The sequence below is a fragment of the Pseudophryne corroboree genome, chromosome 8 (genome assembly GCF_028390025.1).
Source record: "Pseudophryne corroboree isolate aPseCor3 chromosome 8, aPseCor3.hap2, whole genome shotgun sequence".
Classification (NCBI taxonomy): domain Eukaryota; kingdom Metazoa; phylum Chordata; class Amphibia; order Anura; family Myobatrachidae; genus Pseudophryne; species Pseudophryne corroboree.
Window position 1 is genome coordinate 192,081,314 of NC_086451.1, and position 19,908 is coordinate 192,101,221.

General features: G+C 46.0%; 1 protein-coding gene across 1 annotated transcript in view; it reads right to left on the reverse strand.

The window, feature by feature from the left end:
• Positions 1–10,261: 10,261 nt before the first annotated feature.
• The window catches only part of LOC134947598 (death domain-containing protein CRADD-like), a 181,530-nt gene continuing 171,883 nt past the window's right edge, over positions 10,262–19,908 (reverse strand). The window contains exon 3 of the transcript XR_010182645.1: positions 10,262–10,671. The gene's annotated coding sequence lies outside the window, so the exon portion shown is untranslated. The remainder of the gene's footprint in view (positions 10,672–19,908) is intronic.

The window sequence follows — 19,908 nt, forward strand, 5'->3', positions numbered from 1 at the left end:
CTTGGATCAGCTCATGCAGTTATCCATCCGGGTGGATAGACGGCTGAGAGAGCGTAGGCTTGAAAGGGAGACTGAGATTTCCTTCCTTCCCAAGGGAACCTCAGACTCTGAGGAATTTTCCGAGGAGCCTATGCAGATTGGGGCTACCCGCCTCTCCTCGCGTGAGAAGACGCGGAGGAGACAGCAGGGGTTGTGTTTGTACTGTGGGAATAAAGGTCATGTGGTAGTATCATGCCCAGAAAAGCCGGAAAACTTCAGGGCCTGAGGGTGATGGGAAATATCCTGTCAGGCCAGAAGTCAGAATTTCCCAAGAAGACTTTTATCATTCCGGTGACCTTGAAGATCCTCGGTCAAACTGTCAAGACTGAGGCCTTTGTGGACAGTGGGGCCGACGGGGTTTTTATGGACCGCCAATTCACCCTGAAACACTCTGTTCCCTTAGTACCCTTGGCATCGGAAATTGAGATTTGTGGGTTAAACGGGGAACCATTATCCCAAGGTAAAATTACCTCTTGCACTAGCCAGATTTCTTTGTTTATTGGAGCCACACACTCTGAAAAATTGTCCTTTTATGTGACTGTCTGTACTTTTGCCCCATTGGTGTTGGGGTTACCCTGGTTAAGGGCCCACAATCCTCAATTTGACTGGGTCTCTGGGGAGATTCTTAGTTGGGGTACTGATTGTTTCAGGAGTTGCTTGAGCCTTCCAGTCAGGCTCTCGCAGCTAAGTTTGCCAGGATTGCCAGGGTGTTATGCAGATTTTGCGGACGTGTTCTCCAAAAAAGTTGCAGAGGTACTACCTCCCCATCGCCCCTATGACTGTGCCATTGATTTGTTGCCAAATGCTAAGCTTCCCAAGAGCAGGTTGTACTCCCTGTCACGTCCTGAGACTCAGGCTATGGCAGAGTACATTCAGGAGAACTTGGCTAAGGGATTTATCAGACCTTCACAGTCTCCAGTTGGGTCGGGGTTCTTCTTTGTGGGTAAAAAGGACGGTTCGTTGCGACCCTGCATCGACTTCAGGGAATTGAACCGTATCACGATTAAAAACTCATACCCACTGCCTCTCATTTCGGTCTTGTTTGACCAGCTTCGTACTGCCACCATTTTTTCTAAGATTGACCTACGCGGTGCGTACAATCTAATCCGAATAAGAGGGGGGGATGAATGGAAGACTGCCTTTAATACCCACTCAGGGCATTATGAATATTTGGTGATGCCTTTTGGGCTCTGTAATGCCCCGGCAGTCTTCCAGGATTTCATGAATGATGTGCTCAGGGAATATTTGGATAGATTCTTAGTTGTATACTTAGATGACATCCTAATCTTCTCCCATTCCCTGGAGGAACATCGGAAGCATGTACGCTTAGTCCTCCAGAAACTCAGAGACCACCGGCTTGGGGCGAAGCTGGAGAAGTGCGAATTTGAAGTTCAGCAAATCGCATTTCTAGGATATATTATCTCCCCAGAAGGTTTCCAAATGGAGGGTTCCAAGGTACAGGCAGTCCTGGATTGGGTGCAGCCCACTAGTTTGAAGGCGCTTCAGCGTTTCCTGGGCTTTGCGAATTTTTATAGACGATTTATCGCTGGATTTTCGTCTATAGTGGCGCCCTTGGTGGCACTCACTAAGAAAGGGGCGGATGTTGCTCACTGGTCTTGTGAGGCTAAAGCGGCTTTTGCCCGTCTCAAAAGGGCATTTGTTTCGGCCAAGGTGCTGCGACACCCAGATCCAGAGCGTCCTTTTGTGGTGGAGGTGGATGCCTCTGAGATGGGTATTGGGGCAGTGCTTTCTCAGATGGGAGTGTCTGATAATCGCCTTCATCCCTGTGCTTACTTTTCCCGTAAATTTTCGCCTGCCGAGATGAATTATGACGTGGGTAACCGGGAATTGTTGGCTATTAAGGATGCACTCGAGGAGTGGAGACACTGGCTTGAGGGGGCTAAGTTTGTGGTCTCAATTCTCACTGACCATAAGAATCTGGCATATTTAGAGTCAGCAAAGCGTCTCAATGCCAGGCAGGCACGATGGGCTTTGTTTTTTGCTCGCTTTAATTTTTTGATAACATATCGCCCTGGGTCAAAAAACATCAAGGCTGATGCGCTCTCGCAGAGTTTTGCTCCAATCCAGGAGACCACCGAGGAGCCGTTGCCCATTGTGTCCCCATCATGTATTAAAGTGGGCATTACCCAGGACCTCTTATCATTAGTCCTTAGAGCACAGGAGCAGGCTCCTCCAGACCTTCCGGTAGGTCTTTTGTTTGTGCCTCCTAGGTTAAGACAGCGAGTGTTCCTGGAATTCCATGCCAAGAAGTCGGCAGGTCACCCGGGTATTGCCAGAACTCGGGAGTTGCTATCTAGGGCGGTGTGGTGGCCCTCGGTGGCTAAGGATGTGGATCAGTGGGTTCGGGCATGTGACATCTGTGCCCGAAATAAGACTCCTAGAGGGGTTCCTGTTGGCCCATTACATCCACTCTCTATCCCATCTAAGCCATGGACCCACATTTCAATGGATTTTGTGGTGGACTTGCCCAAATCCTCGGGGATGACAGCCATCTGGGTTGTCGTTGACAGGTTTTCGAAGATGGCGCACTTCGTTCCACTGGTTGGGCTGCCATCGGCCAGACGCCTGTCTGAATTATTTATGCTGCATGTTGTGCGTCTCCACGGGTTGCCACTTGATGTGGTCTCTGACCGCGGATCCCAGTTTGTGGCCAAATTCTGGAGGGCATTTTGTTCCGATCTCCAGATTTCTGTCAGCTTGTCGTCAGGCTACCATCCGCAGTCTAATGGGCAGACTGAAAGGGTAAACCAGTCCTTGGAGCAGTTCCTCAGGTGTTATGTCTCCAAGTGTCAGACTGACTGGGTTGCTCATCTGTCCATGGCGGAGTTTGCCTATAACAACGCGGCTCACTCTGCTACAGGGATCTCTCCGTTCCTTTGTGTGTATGGGCATCATCCTAAGGCCAATTCTTTTGACCCCCTGGACTCCACGCCTGGTGGTTCCTCTGTGGTTTCGGTCCTTAGAGGTATTTGGCGGAAAGTGAAGAAAGCCCTTGTGTCTGTGTCATTAGTGACCAAAAGGGTTTTTGATAAACGGAAAAGACCCTGCAGCTTCAAATTAGGAGACTTCGTCTGGTTGTCTACCAAGAATTTGAAGTTGAGACAGCCATCTCATAAGTTAGGCCCCCGGTTCATCGGCCCTTATAAGATCACCAGGGTTATCAATCCGGTGGCATTTCAGTTAGATCTGCCCCGTTCTTTGGGTATCAATAAAACATTTCATTGTTCCCTTTTAAAACGGGCGATTAGTAATCCTTCTTCCAGTGGAAGACCTTCCCCTCTTCTGATACGTGGCCAGAGGGAGTTTGTTGTTGAAAGGATTCTTGACTCCAAGGTGGTTCGGGGTCGGCTGTCATTTTTGGTGCACTGGAAGGGGTATGGCCCGGAGGAGCGGTCGTGGGTGCGCAGTTGTGATCTTCATGCCCCCAGACTGATACGCTCTTTCTTCTCGCAGTTCCCCGATAAACCCGGTGGTAGGGGTTCTTTGACCCCTCGTCAGAGGGGGGGTACTCCTGCCCTGTGCTGCCACGTCGTCATGGCAACCGGGAGACAAGTGCTAGCGGAGTAACCTGAGCGCAGCTGATACTCCGGTTCGGGTCTTTTGCTGTGCAGTGGTTATAGGCTCTGTGCACGGCAGGGGATCCGGTGCTGGTTTTTGTGCTCACAGTCTGTGAGGTCTGAGTGGGGCGTGGACAGCACCTGCTTTATAAGGCCTCTTCTCAGGGTAAGCAGATGCTGCTGAATCTTTGTTGGTTAGTCAGTTCCTGAAAGTTAACACCAGTACATTCCTGCAGGCACTGGAGTGCATAACAGTTCTGACACCAGTACTTTCCTGCAGGCACTGGTGTGCATAACAGTATGGAAGCTTTAGCTAGAAGCATTAGGGCTAACCACAACATCTCTGGTTTATTAGTGAGGGGGAACGAATACAAATTGGCTCTTTATGCCGACGACTTACTCGCTCTAGTTTCGAACCCGGTCACTTCACTACCGAATCTGATGTTGGAACTTGATAGGTTCGGAGCCCTTTCTAATTTTAAGATAAATTATTCCAAATCCATCGCCATGAACCTAACTACTTCTCCTGGTGTGGTCGCGGGTTTGAAATGCTCCTTCCCTTTTTCCTGGCATGACCACAAATTAAAGTACTTGGGGGTAACACTCTCTAACGACTTGTCTAAAATATTTTCCCTGAATTTTAGCCCTTTATTGAAAAAGCTCTGCCTGGACTTCCAGAGGTGGAGGAGAATGCGACTATCTTGGTTTGGTAGAATTAACGTAGTCAAAATGAATGCCCTCCCTAGGATTCTATTTTTTCTTCAAACCATCCCCATACACATCCCTCATCTGTGGTTCCGGGATATTCAGAATCTCATTTGAGCATTTGTTTAGGGTAGCAATACACCTAGATTTAAACACAATATCCTATTTAGGAGAAAACACCAAGGGGGACAACAGCTCCCACATATTCCCAGCTACTACCATGCTGTGCAGTTAAACACGGGCCAAAGACTGTAAACAATGGGTATTTCTGGAAGAGGGATGTCTCCCACATTATATCAAAATTGCACCATGGCTGCCTACCCTTCCGAAGGTTGCTCACCCCACGGTCTCTCCCATGCTTAATGTCACGATCCGGGTATCTGGACGCCATTACTTGCCTTTTAGATGCCTTCTGAGGCTGGCTCAGCGTTCCAGGGCTGGATCTCATCTGTGTTCCTGATGTCCACACTCTGCATACCCCTCCTGTCACTCTGAGACGCTGTCACAGCGGCGCCATGTTTGAATCTAGCATGGTGTCTCCCGTCCTCCGCGGCCTCCGCCGCCGCTCCTGTGTTACAGTATGCAGGTTGTCAGAGTGGTGCCCCATGCCTTCCGCGGCCTCCGCTGTCATCCATGTGTCTCAGTGTGCAGTTGTCAGTTTGGCGTCTCCTGTCCTCCGCGGCCGGCGCCGCCATTGCTGTTATGGTTCCACATGGTTTTCCAAACCAGCTTTCCCTCCAAGTACTAACATGGGCGCAGCCATGTTTGTTTCAGTCACATGTTTAGTCTCCACCAATCTGCTGCACAGTGAACCTGCATGATTGGCCAGCCAATGCCTGCCCTGCAGCAGGTATAAGTATCCTGTGCCTGAACCAGGAAATGGTCAGTGCTTTGTATGTCAAACCTTGTTCCAGTGTCTCTCTCCTGTGGTTGTTTCTCCAGGTTCCAGCTCCTGTCTCCAGCATCCACTACGAGACCCGCACCTGCCTTCCATCCTGCGGTGCAGCCTGACTCTGCAGCCCTCCGTGGCTATTCCAGCTTCCAGCTATTAACCCATCTGCTTCCAGCGGTCAGCTTTCAGCAGTATTCACTTTCTTCAAAGTGCCGGTGTTATTCCAGCGGATCCCTACTTACCAGCAGTATCCACTACCACCGGTAACCTCTTCACTACTCTTCTGTTTCCACGCTCCCTAGCATCTTACAGTATCTACTCCGTGTCTTCATCACCTGTCTGGTTCCATCCAGCATCCACTCCGTGTCTTCATCACCTGTCTGGTTCCATCCAGCATCCACTCCGTGTCTTCATCACCTGGCTGATTCCATTCAGCATCCACTCCGTGTCTCTACCACCTGGCTGGTTCCATCCAGTATCTACAACAGTCTGTTCAAGTTACCAACTACATCTATACTTTCACTGGCGTGTTCCTCGGCTATCTTCACAACTACAGCCAGGCCTGGTAAGGTTAATCCATCAAGGGACTTTAACATCCATTCCTCAACCTACCAGTGCTCTGAGATACCTTTCATGGTTATGAGTGATCCAGGAACTGTATTATATGCCATTTGCTTTTATCAACTGTGAATACTGTTGTTTATACACGGAGTCTGTTAATAAAACCTTTTATTGACTTTTAACCTGGTTGTCATGGTCACACCTTCGGGTAATCCTTCTCCACTTACATGTCCAGGGGTCTGATTAAACCTTCTAGGTTTAACTTCATTCCAGCCCCTACAACTGAGGCTTCCTCCTGTCAGCCTAAACCCTCAGTTGTGACAGTAAGCACTGACCATATGAATCCAGTGGGAGACCAGGATCAAGCGGCCAGGCCGATGCAAGAACTGGCAGCCAGACTCGAACATCAGGAGGCTGCACAAGGCAACATCATCCGCTGTCTCCAGGATCTCTCTACCCGACTGGATGGGATTCAAACGACCCTCCGTGAACCTGGCACATCCGGTGCGTCCACAACAGTGACACCAGCTGTAACCCCACCCACCTTACCCATTTCTACTCCACATCTTCATCTTCCAACGCCAGCAAAATTTGACGGATCTCCAAGATTCTGCAGGGGATTTCTCAACCAGTGTGAAATCCATTTTGAGCTACAACCTGGCAATTTCCCCAGTGACCGTACTAAATTGCCTATATTATTTCTCTTCTCAGTGGCTCAGCCCTTGACTGGGCATCACCTTTATGGGAGAAGTCTGATACCCTGTTGTCTTCCTATACTGATTTTATAGCTACATTCAGGCGCATCTTCGACGAGCCAGGCCGGGTAACCTCTGCTTCATCTGAGATTCTCCGTTTACGCCAGGGAACACGTACTGTGGGACAGTATCTCATACAGTTCAAAATCCTGGCATCCGAACTGGCATGGAACAACGAGGCCCTGTATGCTGCATTCTGGCATGGCTTATCAGAACGCATCAAGGATGAATTAGCTACCAGAGACTTGCCTTCTAAGTTGGATGAGCTAATTTCATTATGCACAAAGGTTGATCTTCGTTTTAGAGAAAGAGCAACTGAGCGAGGAAGGTCATCTTTTCCAAAGTCTTCTGCTCCTCCTCCTCGTCAACCATCTCCATCCAAAGATGAGCCCATGCAAATTGGCCGTTCCCGTCTATCTCCCGCTGAGCGCCGAAGACGTCTTTCTGAGTCTCTCTGTCTCTACTGTGCAGCTCCTTCTCACACTATCAATGCCTGTCCCAAACGTCCGGGAAACTCCAAATCCTAGCTCGCCAAGGAGAGGGCCGGCTAGGAGTAATGATCTCCTCTCCATCTCCTCATGATTGTAATCTCCCAGTCTCGCTTCAAATTGCTCAACGTTATAGGAACGTCATTGCCCTCCTTGATTCCGGAGCAGCTGGGAATTTCATAACCGAAGCTTATGTTAAACGGTGGTCCCTACCCACCGAGAGACTTCCTACGTCTATTTCCTTGACTGCCGTGGATGGCAGTAAGATTTTTGATGCAGTTATTTCTTTAAGGACTCTACCAGTTCGTCTGAGAGTAGGAGTTCTTCATTCAGAATTTATTTCCTTTTTAGTGATTCCAAGAGCCACACATCCATTGGTTTTGGGCCTTCCATGGCTCCGTCTTCACAATCCATCGATTGACTGGACGACTACGCAGATACTAGCATGGGGTCCCTCCTGTGCTGAGACCTGTTTGTCCAAAGTGATTCCTGTTTGTTCTTCCTCTCCCAGGTCGTCTGATGTTCCACCTCCTCCATATCAAGACTACACAGATGTGTTCAGTAAAGCCTCCGCTGATATCCTTCCTCCTCATAGAGAATGGGACTGTCCAATTGATCTCATCCCAGGGAAGGTTCCACCTCGAGGCCGAACTTATCCGTTGTCCCTTCCAGAGACGCATTCCATGGAGGAGTACATCAAAGAGAACCTGGCGAAGGGTTTCATTCGACCTTCTTCTTCTCCAGCTGGCGCAGGCTTCTTTTTCGTTAAAAAGAAGGACAGTGGCCTGCGGCCGTGCATCGACTACAGAGGTTTGGACGACATTACCGTTAAGAACCGTTATCCTTTACCCTTGATTACAGAGCTCTTCGATAGAGTTAGCGGAGCAACCATCTTTACAAAGTTGGATTTGAGGGGTGCCTACAATCTCATCCGGATCCGTGAGGGTGACGAGTGGAAGACCGCCTTTAACACCCGGGATGGACACTATGAGTACCTCGTCATGCCCTTCGGATTGAGCAACGCTCCAGCTGTTTTCCAGCATTTCGTAAATGAAATCTTCAGAGACATCCTGTACCGCCATGTCGTAGTTTATCTAGATGATATCCTTATCTTTGCCAATAATCTAGAGGAACATCGCTTCTGGGTAAAGGAGGTTCAGTCCCGTCTCCGTGTCAATCATCTCTATTGCAAATTAGAGAAATGTGTTTTGAAGTCAAATCCATTCCGTTTCTAGGTTACATTGGGGTATATTTACTAAAATTCGTAATTTCCCGGCAGAGGTTAAAGATCTAACACGAATTACATCGAAAGTGTGATTTTGCAACGTTTTGAATTTATTACGACTAATTTACTAAGCTGTCGTATTTTTCTACTTCGTGTTTTGCCATGTCGATGTCATTCGTAGTTTTGTTTGGTAGAATGCGGCCAATTTCGTGGTTTTGCGGCCGTGTTATGTGTTTCTTTTACGGCTGCGTCACATTTTAGTCACGGCAGTGTTTGTCCGTTAACGGCCGCTTTTTTTTCTTAAGTTTCGTTTTTGTCACTCTCGTCCGTGATTGGTTTGATTCGTGATGGAGGAGTGTCTGTGCACATTACTAGAAAAACGCCCCAAACCGTCCGCACCTCGTGGGTTTAGCTAGTGGAGAGGAGAGAGGAAGGTGTGTTAGGAGTTGGTGAGTTTTCTGGAGATTTTGGTGGATTTGTTGTTGATTTTTGCGATTGTTGAGTGCTGTACTGTGTGTGTAAGTAGTCTTGTCATACTTGTTCTGTAGTTTTTCAAAGTTTGTCTAATTTTTTGTCCTTGTTTTTTTTTCCAAGTCTATTGTAATTGTTTGTGTGTGTGTGTGTGTGTGTGTGTGTGTGTGTGTGTGTGTGTGTTGGGTGTGTGGTGTGTAGTGGTGGAGTGTGTTTTCTGTTTTTTTTTCCTCTGTGTTATTTGTAGTTTGTCGGGATTATGTCCCAGTCAGAGGTCAGTGTGTTGGAGGAGGTGAGTGAGAGGGAGGAGGTGAGTGAGGTGGAGGAGGTTAGTGAGAGGGAGGAGGTGAGTGAGGTGGAGGAGGTTAGTGAGAGGGAGGAGGTGAGTGAGGTGGAGGAGGTTAGTGAGAGGGAGGAGGTTAGTGAGGAGGAGAGGGTCCCTGTTGCTGCGTTCTCCAGTGATAGTGATGGTGTTGTGGCTCCGCAGCCACGCACCACTACAAAGACTGGGCGCAATGTGAAATTCAGCTATGCTGAAAACATGGCTTTGGTGCGGGAGCTGATGAGGCATCATCGGCAGTTGTTTGGCCATGATGCTGCCAAGGTGTCCACACGTAGGAAGTCTGTACTGTGGGGGAAAGTCATTGCGGCAGTGAATAGTGAGGGTGTGGTGAGGCGGACTGAGGACACATGTCGCAAGCGCTTTTATGATATAAACCGCCGTGTCAAGGCAAAGATGGCCAAGGAGGCCAAATCAGCCCGCCAAACCGGGGGTGGACCCCCCTTCTGTGCTTCTTATCGGGATTGGGAGGAGCCTGTGCATTCCCTTATTCCACCCAAAGTGGTTGGTGCGCTTCATGTCCGGGATTTTGACCGGCCAAGGCAGGATGGTGAGTATTTGTTAAAAATTTAAAAGTGTTAACATCTGTGTGTTGTCATTTGTTGTTTGTAATTTAATCCTGCTAATTATGATTGTCACTTTGTTAACTGTTACCTTGTGTTGGTGATGTCGTGCAGGCCTGGGCAACCTGTGGCTCTACAGGTGTTGGCAAACTACAAGTCCCATCATGCATTGCCTCATTTTTGTTAATAGTGAATGCTACATCTGTTGCAGTGCATGCTGTTATGTGTAGTTTTACTACATATTCAGAGGCCCAGCTTGTCCATAACTGTTTTTTATTTTTTTTAAACACAAAAAAAATGCTTTATTTGCATTTCTGTTTATTGTGTGTTGTTGTGTGTTGTCCTTTTTTTTAATTTTTTTATAGGCATATTTTTTGACAAAAACATTTTTATGCAGATATTTAAGGCTAGTGTTGTATTTGTTGTTAAAAATTTGTAAGCTTAGCGTGCAATATTGTTGTTGAGTCAAGCTATGTTTTGTTTTTAAAAAAACATTATAATATTGTGCATTATTTGGCTTTGTGTATGGATTAATTAGTGTAATTGATTCTTATTTAAAGGATACACACCCAATGAAGTCATCCAGAAAAAAATATACATAAAATTGTTTACTTATCATTAGGTTCCAGATGTTTACATCACAATAAGGAAATTCAGATAACAATGAGTATTTATAATGTTTTTTAACATTTTTCAACAGTACGCCAGAGAAGCACCACAGCCAGGCCACAGCCAACACTGCCAAGTGATGCAGATGGTGGGAATGCAGGTAAGAATTCACTGTAATCACATATTCTGCAAACACATTGAAGATCAAAATATTAATGTTTCTCTTATCACATAGGTTCTTCTTCTGCAAGCCGCCCTCCACTAAGGCGACCATCACAGGGCTCGGTGAGTGTGCCTAGGAGGCCAACCAAGAGACGTCGTCTTGAGGCTGAGTCTGCTGCTCCATCATCACCACCCCGGCGGCGCATCTCCGCAGTGTTGCCCCTGCCACCACAGGCAATTTTGGCAAGTCCACAAAGTGAGGAGCCACAATCACCTCAGCTGTCTGGTGAGTAAACATAAAAGATAATTGTCACAAAAATTTTAAACAGTGTGGTCTATGAATTAACCTGGATAAGGCTTAATGAATTGAAAAAACACTGATATGTGCAAGGTGTTCTATGCTGAAAAAGTGTAAAATAAAACATTTAAAATTCTGTTCGTCCCTGTTTGGCTTGTGCCTTTATCACCTTGCACATATCATTGGCTTTGCAAATCGTTAGGTCTTCTCCATGTTAATTCATCTGCACCACTGTTTGTGTAGTGTCAAAAAAATTATATTTGTTTAATTTCTTATGCCAGCCAATAATCACAAACAACAAGCACATTTTTTTTTCTCATTTTTTAGTTTACATTTTCAGATGTGATGTTGGCCATAGCAACCATTTTTTTTTTAAATCTTTTAAAAAAAAAACAAAACATAAATGTAATCTTGAATCCAAATGTTTGCCATGGCCAACATCTCCATTTCGAAACATAGGCCACCTTAAGACATTTACCTGGATTTTTTGGTTTTAAAAAATATTTTTTGTTAGTTTAAAAAGTTACACACACACACAACACTGACTGGCTTTATCAATTTATGAGTGTGTAACAAACCACATTTAATGCATTGTGTGTGTTTCACAAAAGGAAGGGGCATACACAATCTGGAAATGCATTAATGTAAAATGGCGAAAGTTATTCGTGTTTGCAAATTAATTATGGCTTAGAGTCCGAGAACTAACAAATTATTTTTACAATTGAGTTTTGAAAATTAGAAGGCACATATGTGTTTCAAAAGGTAAGCTTCCTAGGTAATTTGAGCACACAAACTCAGAAACATTTTCAACATGAGTATTATTAAGTAAGCCATGTTTTGGTCAAAAAAAGAATTATTATTTATGCTAAATAGTGGCTGTTATCAACCCCTTACAGAACCACCCATCATGGTCGGTGATGCACAGCAGGAAAGTGACCAGCAGCCTACCTTCACACTACACCTGCAGCCCATCGATCCTACCCAGCCAACCCCGCAGCAGGACATAACACAAACACCACAAACATCCGTTAGCCCCCAATTGATGCCAAAAACACCCCAGCAAGAAATGTCCCCTGACTTTTGGAACAGTTGGGCCACACAACAGGCACAAAACTCTGCCTGCCTGAACACCCACACCCAACACCTTGCCAGTCTGCCCCATCATCTTCCTCGCATCAGTCGGAACTCAGGCAGACTGATAGTTCAGGTAGGCAGAATAGCAAATTAAATGGAACAAATGAGGGCAGACAACAGTCAAATGCTTGCAAATTTAACAAGAATCATCGATGAACAACAGCGGCAGCAACAAGCCCTAATCCAAATAATACAACACAACCAAGTGGTCTACGAAAATTTATCAAGAATTATTGCCAGCAACACTGCCACAAATAACCAACTGAATGCAAGCACACACAACCTCAGCCAAAGCATTAATGTGTTGGCATCCCAACAAGTCAGCTCAAGCTCCGGAACTACTACACCAAGCCAGACCCCAGTTACCTCCCCTGTTAGACGCTCCAGCAGAACACGGGCCACTGAACCTGGTCAATCCTCTGCACCCAGCACACAAAAAAAAAAAATAAGGAAGGATGCATCAAATGTTTGTTACAAAATAATTTTTTTGGTATTGTTTACCCAAAAATGCCTGTGTCCGTGCAAATCATTTTAAAAGACGCAATGTGTATGGTTTAATGGGGTAATGAGTGACACTGTAAGTTAGTCAAATTACAGTATAAATGTACAGACCAGTATTAAAAAAAACAAAAAAACACAACAAAAAAAACATTCACACCTACAATACATTGAATAAAAGTGGTTAGTCAAGGCTATTTGAAACTAAAAAATACTTACCGGTAAAATAACGCAGAATAACTTCTTGCCTTACCTGCCTCCCTACATCTGTACTCACACTGTCACCAGATGTTTCTAACTCACCTACTTGCTGACTGTTTTCTTCATCAACATGTGGCAGATGTTGGCACAAACACAGATTATGAAGAAAACAGCAGCAGAACACAATCCTAGTCACCTTTGAGGGACTATACAACAAAAGCCTAGCAGATTTATCAAGACACCGAAACCTAGATTTCAGCACCCCAAAACATCTTTCTATCACATTCCGCGTAGACTTATGTGCATGATTGTAATTGTGTTCAGCAGGAGAATCAGGTTGGGACAATGGAGTGAGTAGCCAAGAGTAGCATCAATAACCACCATCACCTGAAATACAGATATAGCCAACATTAGTACATGTGTATTATGAAAAAACACCTAAAAAAAACAGGACTTTTAAGTTACCACACATACACACAACACACTTCGAACATACCCAGCAGCCAGCCATCAGGCATTTGTCCGTCCTCAAATTTATCAAAGAGGGATGACTGACTGAGGATGAAGGAGTCATGGCAGCTGCCAGGGTAACCTGCAACCACACTCATAATTTTTAGATTTGCATCACAAACCACCTGGACATTAGTTGATTGTCTAGAATGCCGATTGGTAAAGACATATTGCCTGCCCCTAGGTGGTCTCAGCTCAACGTGTGTGCAATCTATGGCACCCAGCACATTGGGCATGCCAGCAAGCTCATAGAAAGCTACCCTGACTGCATGCCACTGCGACTCCTGGGTAGGTAAGCAGATAGAGGCATCTATATGGGGTTCCAAGACATCCAAAACCTGAGTGGACATTAATAAATATAAGGTGAGTGTCATGATCTGTAATCAATACAATACTGTGTTCTAAGACCTAACAGAAGCAACACTTAGACATAGACGTGTATGTATATTTCAACTCACCTGATTCAAATATTTGGAAAAGGTGGGCTGGGAGATACCAATGGCCATAAAGTGCAACACAGCCAGGAGTTTGTGCAGGCCTGAGACAGAGCGAGAGCGTGCTGTCTCAGGGTCTAGGTCCAGTTTGACAAGGTCATACAGACGGAAAATGTTGCTTCTATTTAGCCGAAACATCTGTATGACCCTATCATCAGACAATGCGTTTAAGTTTAAACGCCCCCTAAAAAAACGAGGCCGGCGCAACCTCCGTGGCACCTGTACAACCTGCTGACCATGTTCACTTACCTGGCCCTGATTTCTTGAAGACTCATGGAGCAGTCTCAGGTATCCCCCAGCAACCAGAAAATCAGTAGCACACATAGCAGCAGCCATTTCAGAGTGAGAGTTATTCAAAATGTGCCTGGGACTCTTTTATAGGGCCAAACATTCAGGTGTGACGAATGGATAATTGAATACACATGTAAACACGCTTATCAAAAGCAGGTCTACTTTTTTTTAGGACTTTTTTACGATTTGTATTTTTTCACGACCGCAAATGCATTTTCACGGTACACATTACAAATACGAATGGTTAGTAAATGACCGTGATTCATACCTAAACAGCCGCGTTTGGCCGAAGGTGTATTCATTCGTATTTTTTTACAAGAACTTCCAAATAAATACGAATGCTCTCATCACTGCCGTGATTTGAGTTTAGTAAATTCCCGAGATGACACTTTGAAGAAAAAACGTCATCTCGGTCAAAATCGGGACCTTAGTAAATATACCCCATTGTGTCCGGTTCCGGACTAGAGATGGATCCCGAGAAACTACAAGCAATTCAGAATTGGCCGATTCCCCTAACCCTCAAAGGGGTCCAGAGGTTCTTAGGGTTCGCCAATTATTACAGAAAGTTTATACGAGACTTTTCCACCATTGTGGCGCCTATCACTGCTTTTACCAAGAAGGGTGCTAACCCGTCCAAGTGGTCTGAAGAAGCTACGCAAGCTTTTTATCTATTAAAGCAACGCTTCATCTCTGCACCAGTTCTGAAACAGCCCGACATCGACTCTCCTTTCATCCTTGAAGTAGATGCCTCCTCCGTTGGAGTAGGAGCGGTGTTATCCCAGAGGGCTGAAGATGGTCATTTACATCCTTGCAGTTTCTTCTCCCGGAAGTTCTCCCCAGCTGAGCGCAACTCTGCCATTGGCGACCAGGAGTTGCTAGCCATCAAGCTCGCTCTGGAAGAATGGAGATATCTGTTAGAGGGAGCTTCTCATTCAGTCACTATCCTTACCGACCACAAAAATCTTTTATATCTGAAAGGCGCACAATGTCTTAACCCTCGTCAAGCCGGATCTCCATGTGTCATCCATGTGTCTCAGTGTGCAGTTGTCAGTTTGGCGTCTCCTGTCCTCCGCGGCCGGCGCCGCCATTGCTGTTATGGTTCCACATGGTTTTCCAAACCAGCTTTCCCTCCAAGTACTAACATGGGCGCAGCCATGTTTGTTTCAGTCACATGTTTAGTCTCCACCAATCTGCTGCACAGTGAACCTGCATGATTGGCCAGCCAATGCCTGCCCTGCAGCAGGTATAAGTATCCTGTGCCTGAACCAGGAAATGGTCAGTGCTTTGTATGTCAAACCTTGTTCCAGTGTCTCTCTCCTGTGGTTGTTTCTCCAGGTTCCAGCTCCTGTCTCCAGCATCCACTACGAGACCCGCACCTGCCTTCCATCCTGCGGTGCAGCCTGACTCTGCAGCCCTCCGTGGCTATTCCAGCTTCCAGCTATTAACCCATCTGCTTCCAGCGGTCAGCTTTCAGCAGTATTCACTTTCTTCAAAGTGCCGGTGTTATTCCAGCGGATCCCTACTTACCAGCAGTATCCACTACCACCGGTAACCTCTTCACTACTCTTCTGTTTCCACGCTCCCTAGCATCTTACAGTATCTACTCCGTGTCTTCATCACCTGTCTGGTTCCATCCAGCATCCACTCCGTGTCTTCATCACCATCTGGTTCCATCCAGCATCCACTCCGTGTCTTCATCACCTGGCTGATTCCATTCAGCATCCACTCCGTGTCTCTACCACCTGGCTGGTTCCATCCAGTATCTACAACAGTCTGTTCAAGTTACCAACTACATCTATACTTTCACTGGCGTGTTCCTCGGCTATCTTCACTACTACAGCCAGGCCTGGTAAGGTTAATCCATCAAGGGACTTTAACATCCATTCCTCAACCTACCAGTGCTCTGAGATACCTTTCATGGTTATGAGTGATCCAGGAACTGTATTATATGCCATTTGCTTTTATCAACTGTGAATACTGTTGTTTATACACGGAGTCTGTTAATAAAACCTTTTATTGACTTTTAACCTGGTTGTCATGGTCACACCTTCGGATAATCCTTCTCCACTTACATGTCCAGGGGTCTGATTAAACCTTCTAGGTTTAACTTCATTCCAGCCCCTACAACTGAGGCTTCCTCCTGTCAGCCTAAACCCTCAGTTGAGACACTTAAATTGTGGAACACGCTGAGGTGTAGGAGCCATATATCCTCCAAATGGTCCCCTTTAACTTCCTTTATTTATAACCCCGAATTTTTGCCAGGTCTCCATAAGACAGGCTTTGCTCTGTGGGCGGAGACTGGGATTTTTAGGGTCGGTCAGCTGGTGAGTTCGGACAGGGTGCGGTCATTTTCAGATATTCAATCTCTTTGGAGTATATCAAGTTCTGATTTCTGGAAGTTCCTTCAGGTTCACCATTTTATAACATCTTCCAAGAATCTCTCTGATATAACTAGGGATCTCACCACTCTTGAAAAAATGTGCGTCTCCCCTAGATCTCCTACACATACTATTTCCCAAATCTATGCGATTATTATTGAAGATCTATTTCCTCAACCCCCTACCTTCATGACTTCCTGGGAGAGGGATATGCCAAGATTAGCTGTGCAGGCTCATTGGGACTCTATATTTCGCAACACCCAGGCAAGCTCCTTATGTTTATCAACAATGGAAACTCTTTACAAGCTCATATATAGATGGTAAAGGACTACCCTTGTCCTTAATAAAATGTTTCCCTCTCTCTCAAATCTTTTCTGGAGATGTAGGGGTGCCCCGGGGAGCTTTTTTCACATATGGTGGGACTGCCCTCTCATAACTCCATTTTGGATGGAAGTATTTAAATGATCTGAGCTGATAGTGGGAGATGTAGTCCCTAGGGACCCAGAGTTTTGGCTCCTTAATCTCACCTCGGCGGGCATACATTCCTACAAATGCTCCTTACTGAGACATCTTAGTAACGCTGCTAAGGCCGTTATACCGACTCTTTGGAGATCTGCCTCACCGCCCTCGATCAAACAATGGTTTAAAAGGATCGATTACTTCTTAGAAATGGAGAACCTTGTCTCCTTTTCAGTGGGAAGTACCATTAATTTTACAGCCATCTGGTTTCCCTGGTACGACTTCAAGGAGTCATCGGTGTATCGGTCTTACGTAGCTACCTAGATTTTCTCCCACTATTCATCCTGATAATTCCTCAGCTCGTTCAGGATCTCTAAGTGGAAAGGTCCTCCCTCTTTTCTCCCGTAAGGCCCATTCTCTCTCTGCGGATACTCCCATATATCCCTACCTTTTATACCTCCTCCTTTTTCTTTCCACTCTTTTCTTCTTTCCCTTTCTCTTCTTTCCTAATTTTGCCTTAGCTGTAGTATTATAATGTCTATTTCTACATGCTTATTTTGCTATTGAAAAACAGACAACCTTTTTCTATGTTCTAGGAGTTCAAAATGTACTTGTTTGATATGTATGATCTGCAATGATTTTGTCTCCTATTTTCGGAAATGTGCTGTTTTATTGGTTCGTCTACTACTTTAATAAAAACAGTTTAAATAAAAAAAGAAGCGTCAACTATAGGTGGGTTTTCCCACTTTTTCCTATCGTCCTCAGGGAAAGGAAAGGCAACGAGAACCCTTTTCGGGATCTGGAATTTTTTCTCTGGGTTTTCCCAGGATTTCTCAAATAATGCGATTAATTCTTTAGACGCAGGGAAGGTCAGGGAGGCTTTCCTATTGTCTGTAAAGTAAGCGTCCTCAACCTGTTTAGGTAGTTTGTCAGTAATGTGTAACACATCCCTAATGGCCTCAATCATGAGCTGCACCCCCTTTGCAAGGGAAGCCCCACCCCCCACCCCTTTCCTGCGTATCCACATCACCGTCTGCCATGTCAAAGTCGGTATCCTTGTCGACCTGAATAATCTGGGCAAGCGCACATTTCTTTGGGTATATCTAGGGGATTTTGAGGTGGTGTGGACAGAACCAGACAAAACCTCCCCAGATTTCTTTAAAACCTGTGTTTCAGTCTCATTATGCACTATCCTAGTACAAATCTGGGATATCATGCCCTTAGTAGAAGCCACCTACTGGGGTTCGGATTTGGAAGGCTGAGACGTAATATTACATTCCTGAGTACATGGAATGGATTCCTCTGGTGAAGATACATATTCTGCAGCACAAGATACAGAGCCCCTGGACATAGTAATGTGAGATTTGCATACACACACAGGAAAATGTCAGACACAGTTTCCCCCAAGTACCTTCAGAGAGACACAGAGTTAATGGAGCCAGTACACACAGTGCCCCAGTAGAGTTATGAAATAAATGTCTGGCGCTGACTGTGTACCCTTAATAGATTACACAGTTATAAATACACTCCCCCCTCCCCTTCTATAACCCGCTGGTACTGCACAGGATGACTGGAGTTATGTGGAGGGTCAGCGCTCCCTGTCAGCGCTCTGTGTGATGTTCTGCAGGAAGAAACTGGCACTGGAGAGCTGCTGTATCCGCTCTCAGAAGCTCCGCCCCCAAAAATGGCACGTCGTCCCGCACTTTATATTCTTTTTACTGGCCTGAAGTATAATTTCTATCAGCAGTGCAGTGACCCTGATAGATGCAGTGATCAGTGTAAGGGTATTGCGCTGGTCCAGGGCGCCCCTCACCGCTAAGCCTCCGGAGCGCAGCTTCAGTACTGCGCTCCCACCCTGTTGCCACCATTCACACCGGTTCCCCGCTTGTCGGGTCGCCGGTGTCCTACTCACCACCACAATCTTCTGGCTCTGTTATGGGGTGGCGGCATGCTGAGGGAGTGAGCGGTCGCCTCGGGGGCTAACGATCATCACCCTCAGGAGCTTAACGTCCTGTCAGCGGAGATAGTGGGCATTAACCTCAGAGGGTTGGACACTACTCCCCCCCTAAGTCCCACAAAGCAGGGAGGCTGTTGCCAGCAGCCTCCCTGTGCCTAACTCTAATAAAAATAAGAAAACTAGAAAAACTCCTAGGAGCTCCCCTAGCTGTGACCGGCTCCACCGGGCACATTTTCTACACTGAGTCTGGTAGGAGGGGCATAGAGGAAGGAGCCAGCCCACTTTATCAAACTCTTAAAGTGCCCATGGCTCCCAAGGGACCCGTCTATACCCCATGGTACTAATGTGGACCCCAGCATCCTCTAGGATGTAAGAGAAATCTTGATTTGATGATGCAGGATACCTGGCATCATCTTACCCATTACGGCAGCTGTCTGTGACATCACGCAGCCGCCGCAATCACGCCAACGACACGCCCCCGTTCGTGCTGCCCCGCCCCCGCAACGCTCCGTCTCCTTCCTGGAAATGGAGCGTTGACGTCCCGTGACCACCTCTGCCTGCTTGACAGGCCGAGGCATTTGCTTTTTCTGTGCCCCCCCGCAGAAAGTGCGGACGCATGCACAGGACAGGTGCTGCGCCCGCGGGGCCATCGTAATAATTCCAGTTGGATCGCGATTTACAAGCCAACCTGAATTAGCCCCTATGCGCATTAACTCATGGTTTACCACTCGAGAAACTGATGATTAATTGAACAGCTCAAAGTGTGAAACCTGGAGCATCATTTAATTTCTCCCATAGTGTATCAATGTTGTGTGTTCTTAGTGGGACACAAAGATGTGTTTGGATTGTATATTTTTAAACACTATTTATTTTCACATAAAATAAACAAGATCGGTAGGTTTCATAATTCACTTTAAAATAGTAATGCACTTGATAATAAAAAAAAAAAATCTATTCCTATTAGTCACAATTCAATATAAAATGGCTATTACAGTAAAACAATTACAATTGGGTAAAAAATTACTGTTGAACATATCTATTAAAAGCACTTCTTTTGGGTTGAAAAAGATTAATATTTCGGTCCATATACCAGGATAAATAGTATTTTAATTACCACCGGTAAATCCTTTTCTCGTAGTCCGTATAGGATACTGGGGTCCATATTAGTACCATGGGGTATAGACGGGTCCACTAGGAGCCTTGGGCACTTTAAGAAATCAATAATGTACGCTGGCTCCTCCCTCTATGCCCCTCCTACGAAACTCAGTCTAGAAACTGTGCCCGAGGAGACGAACATACT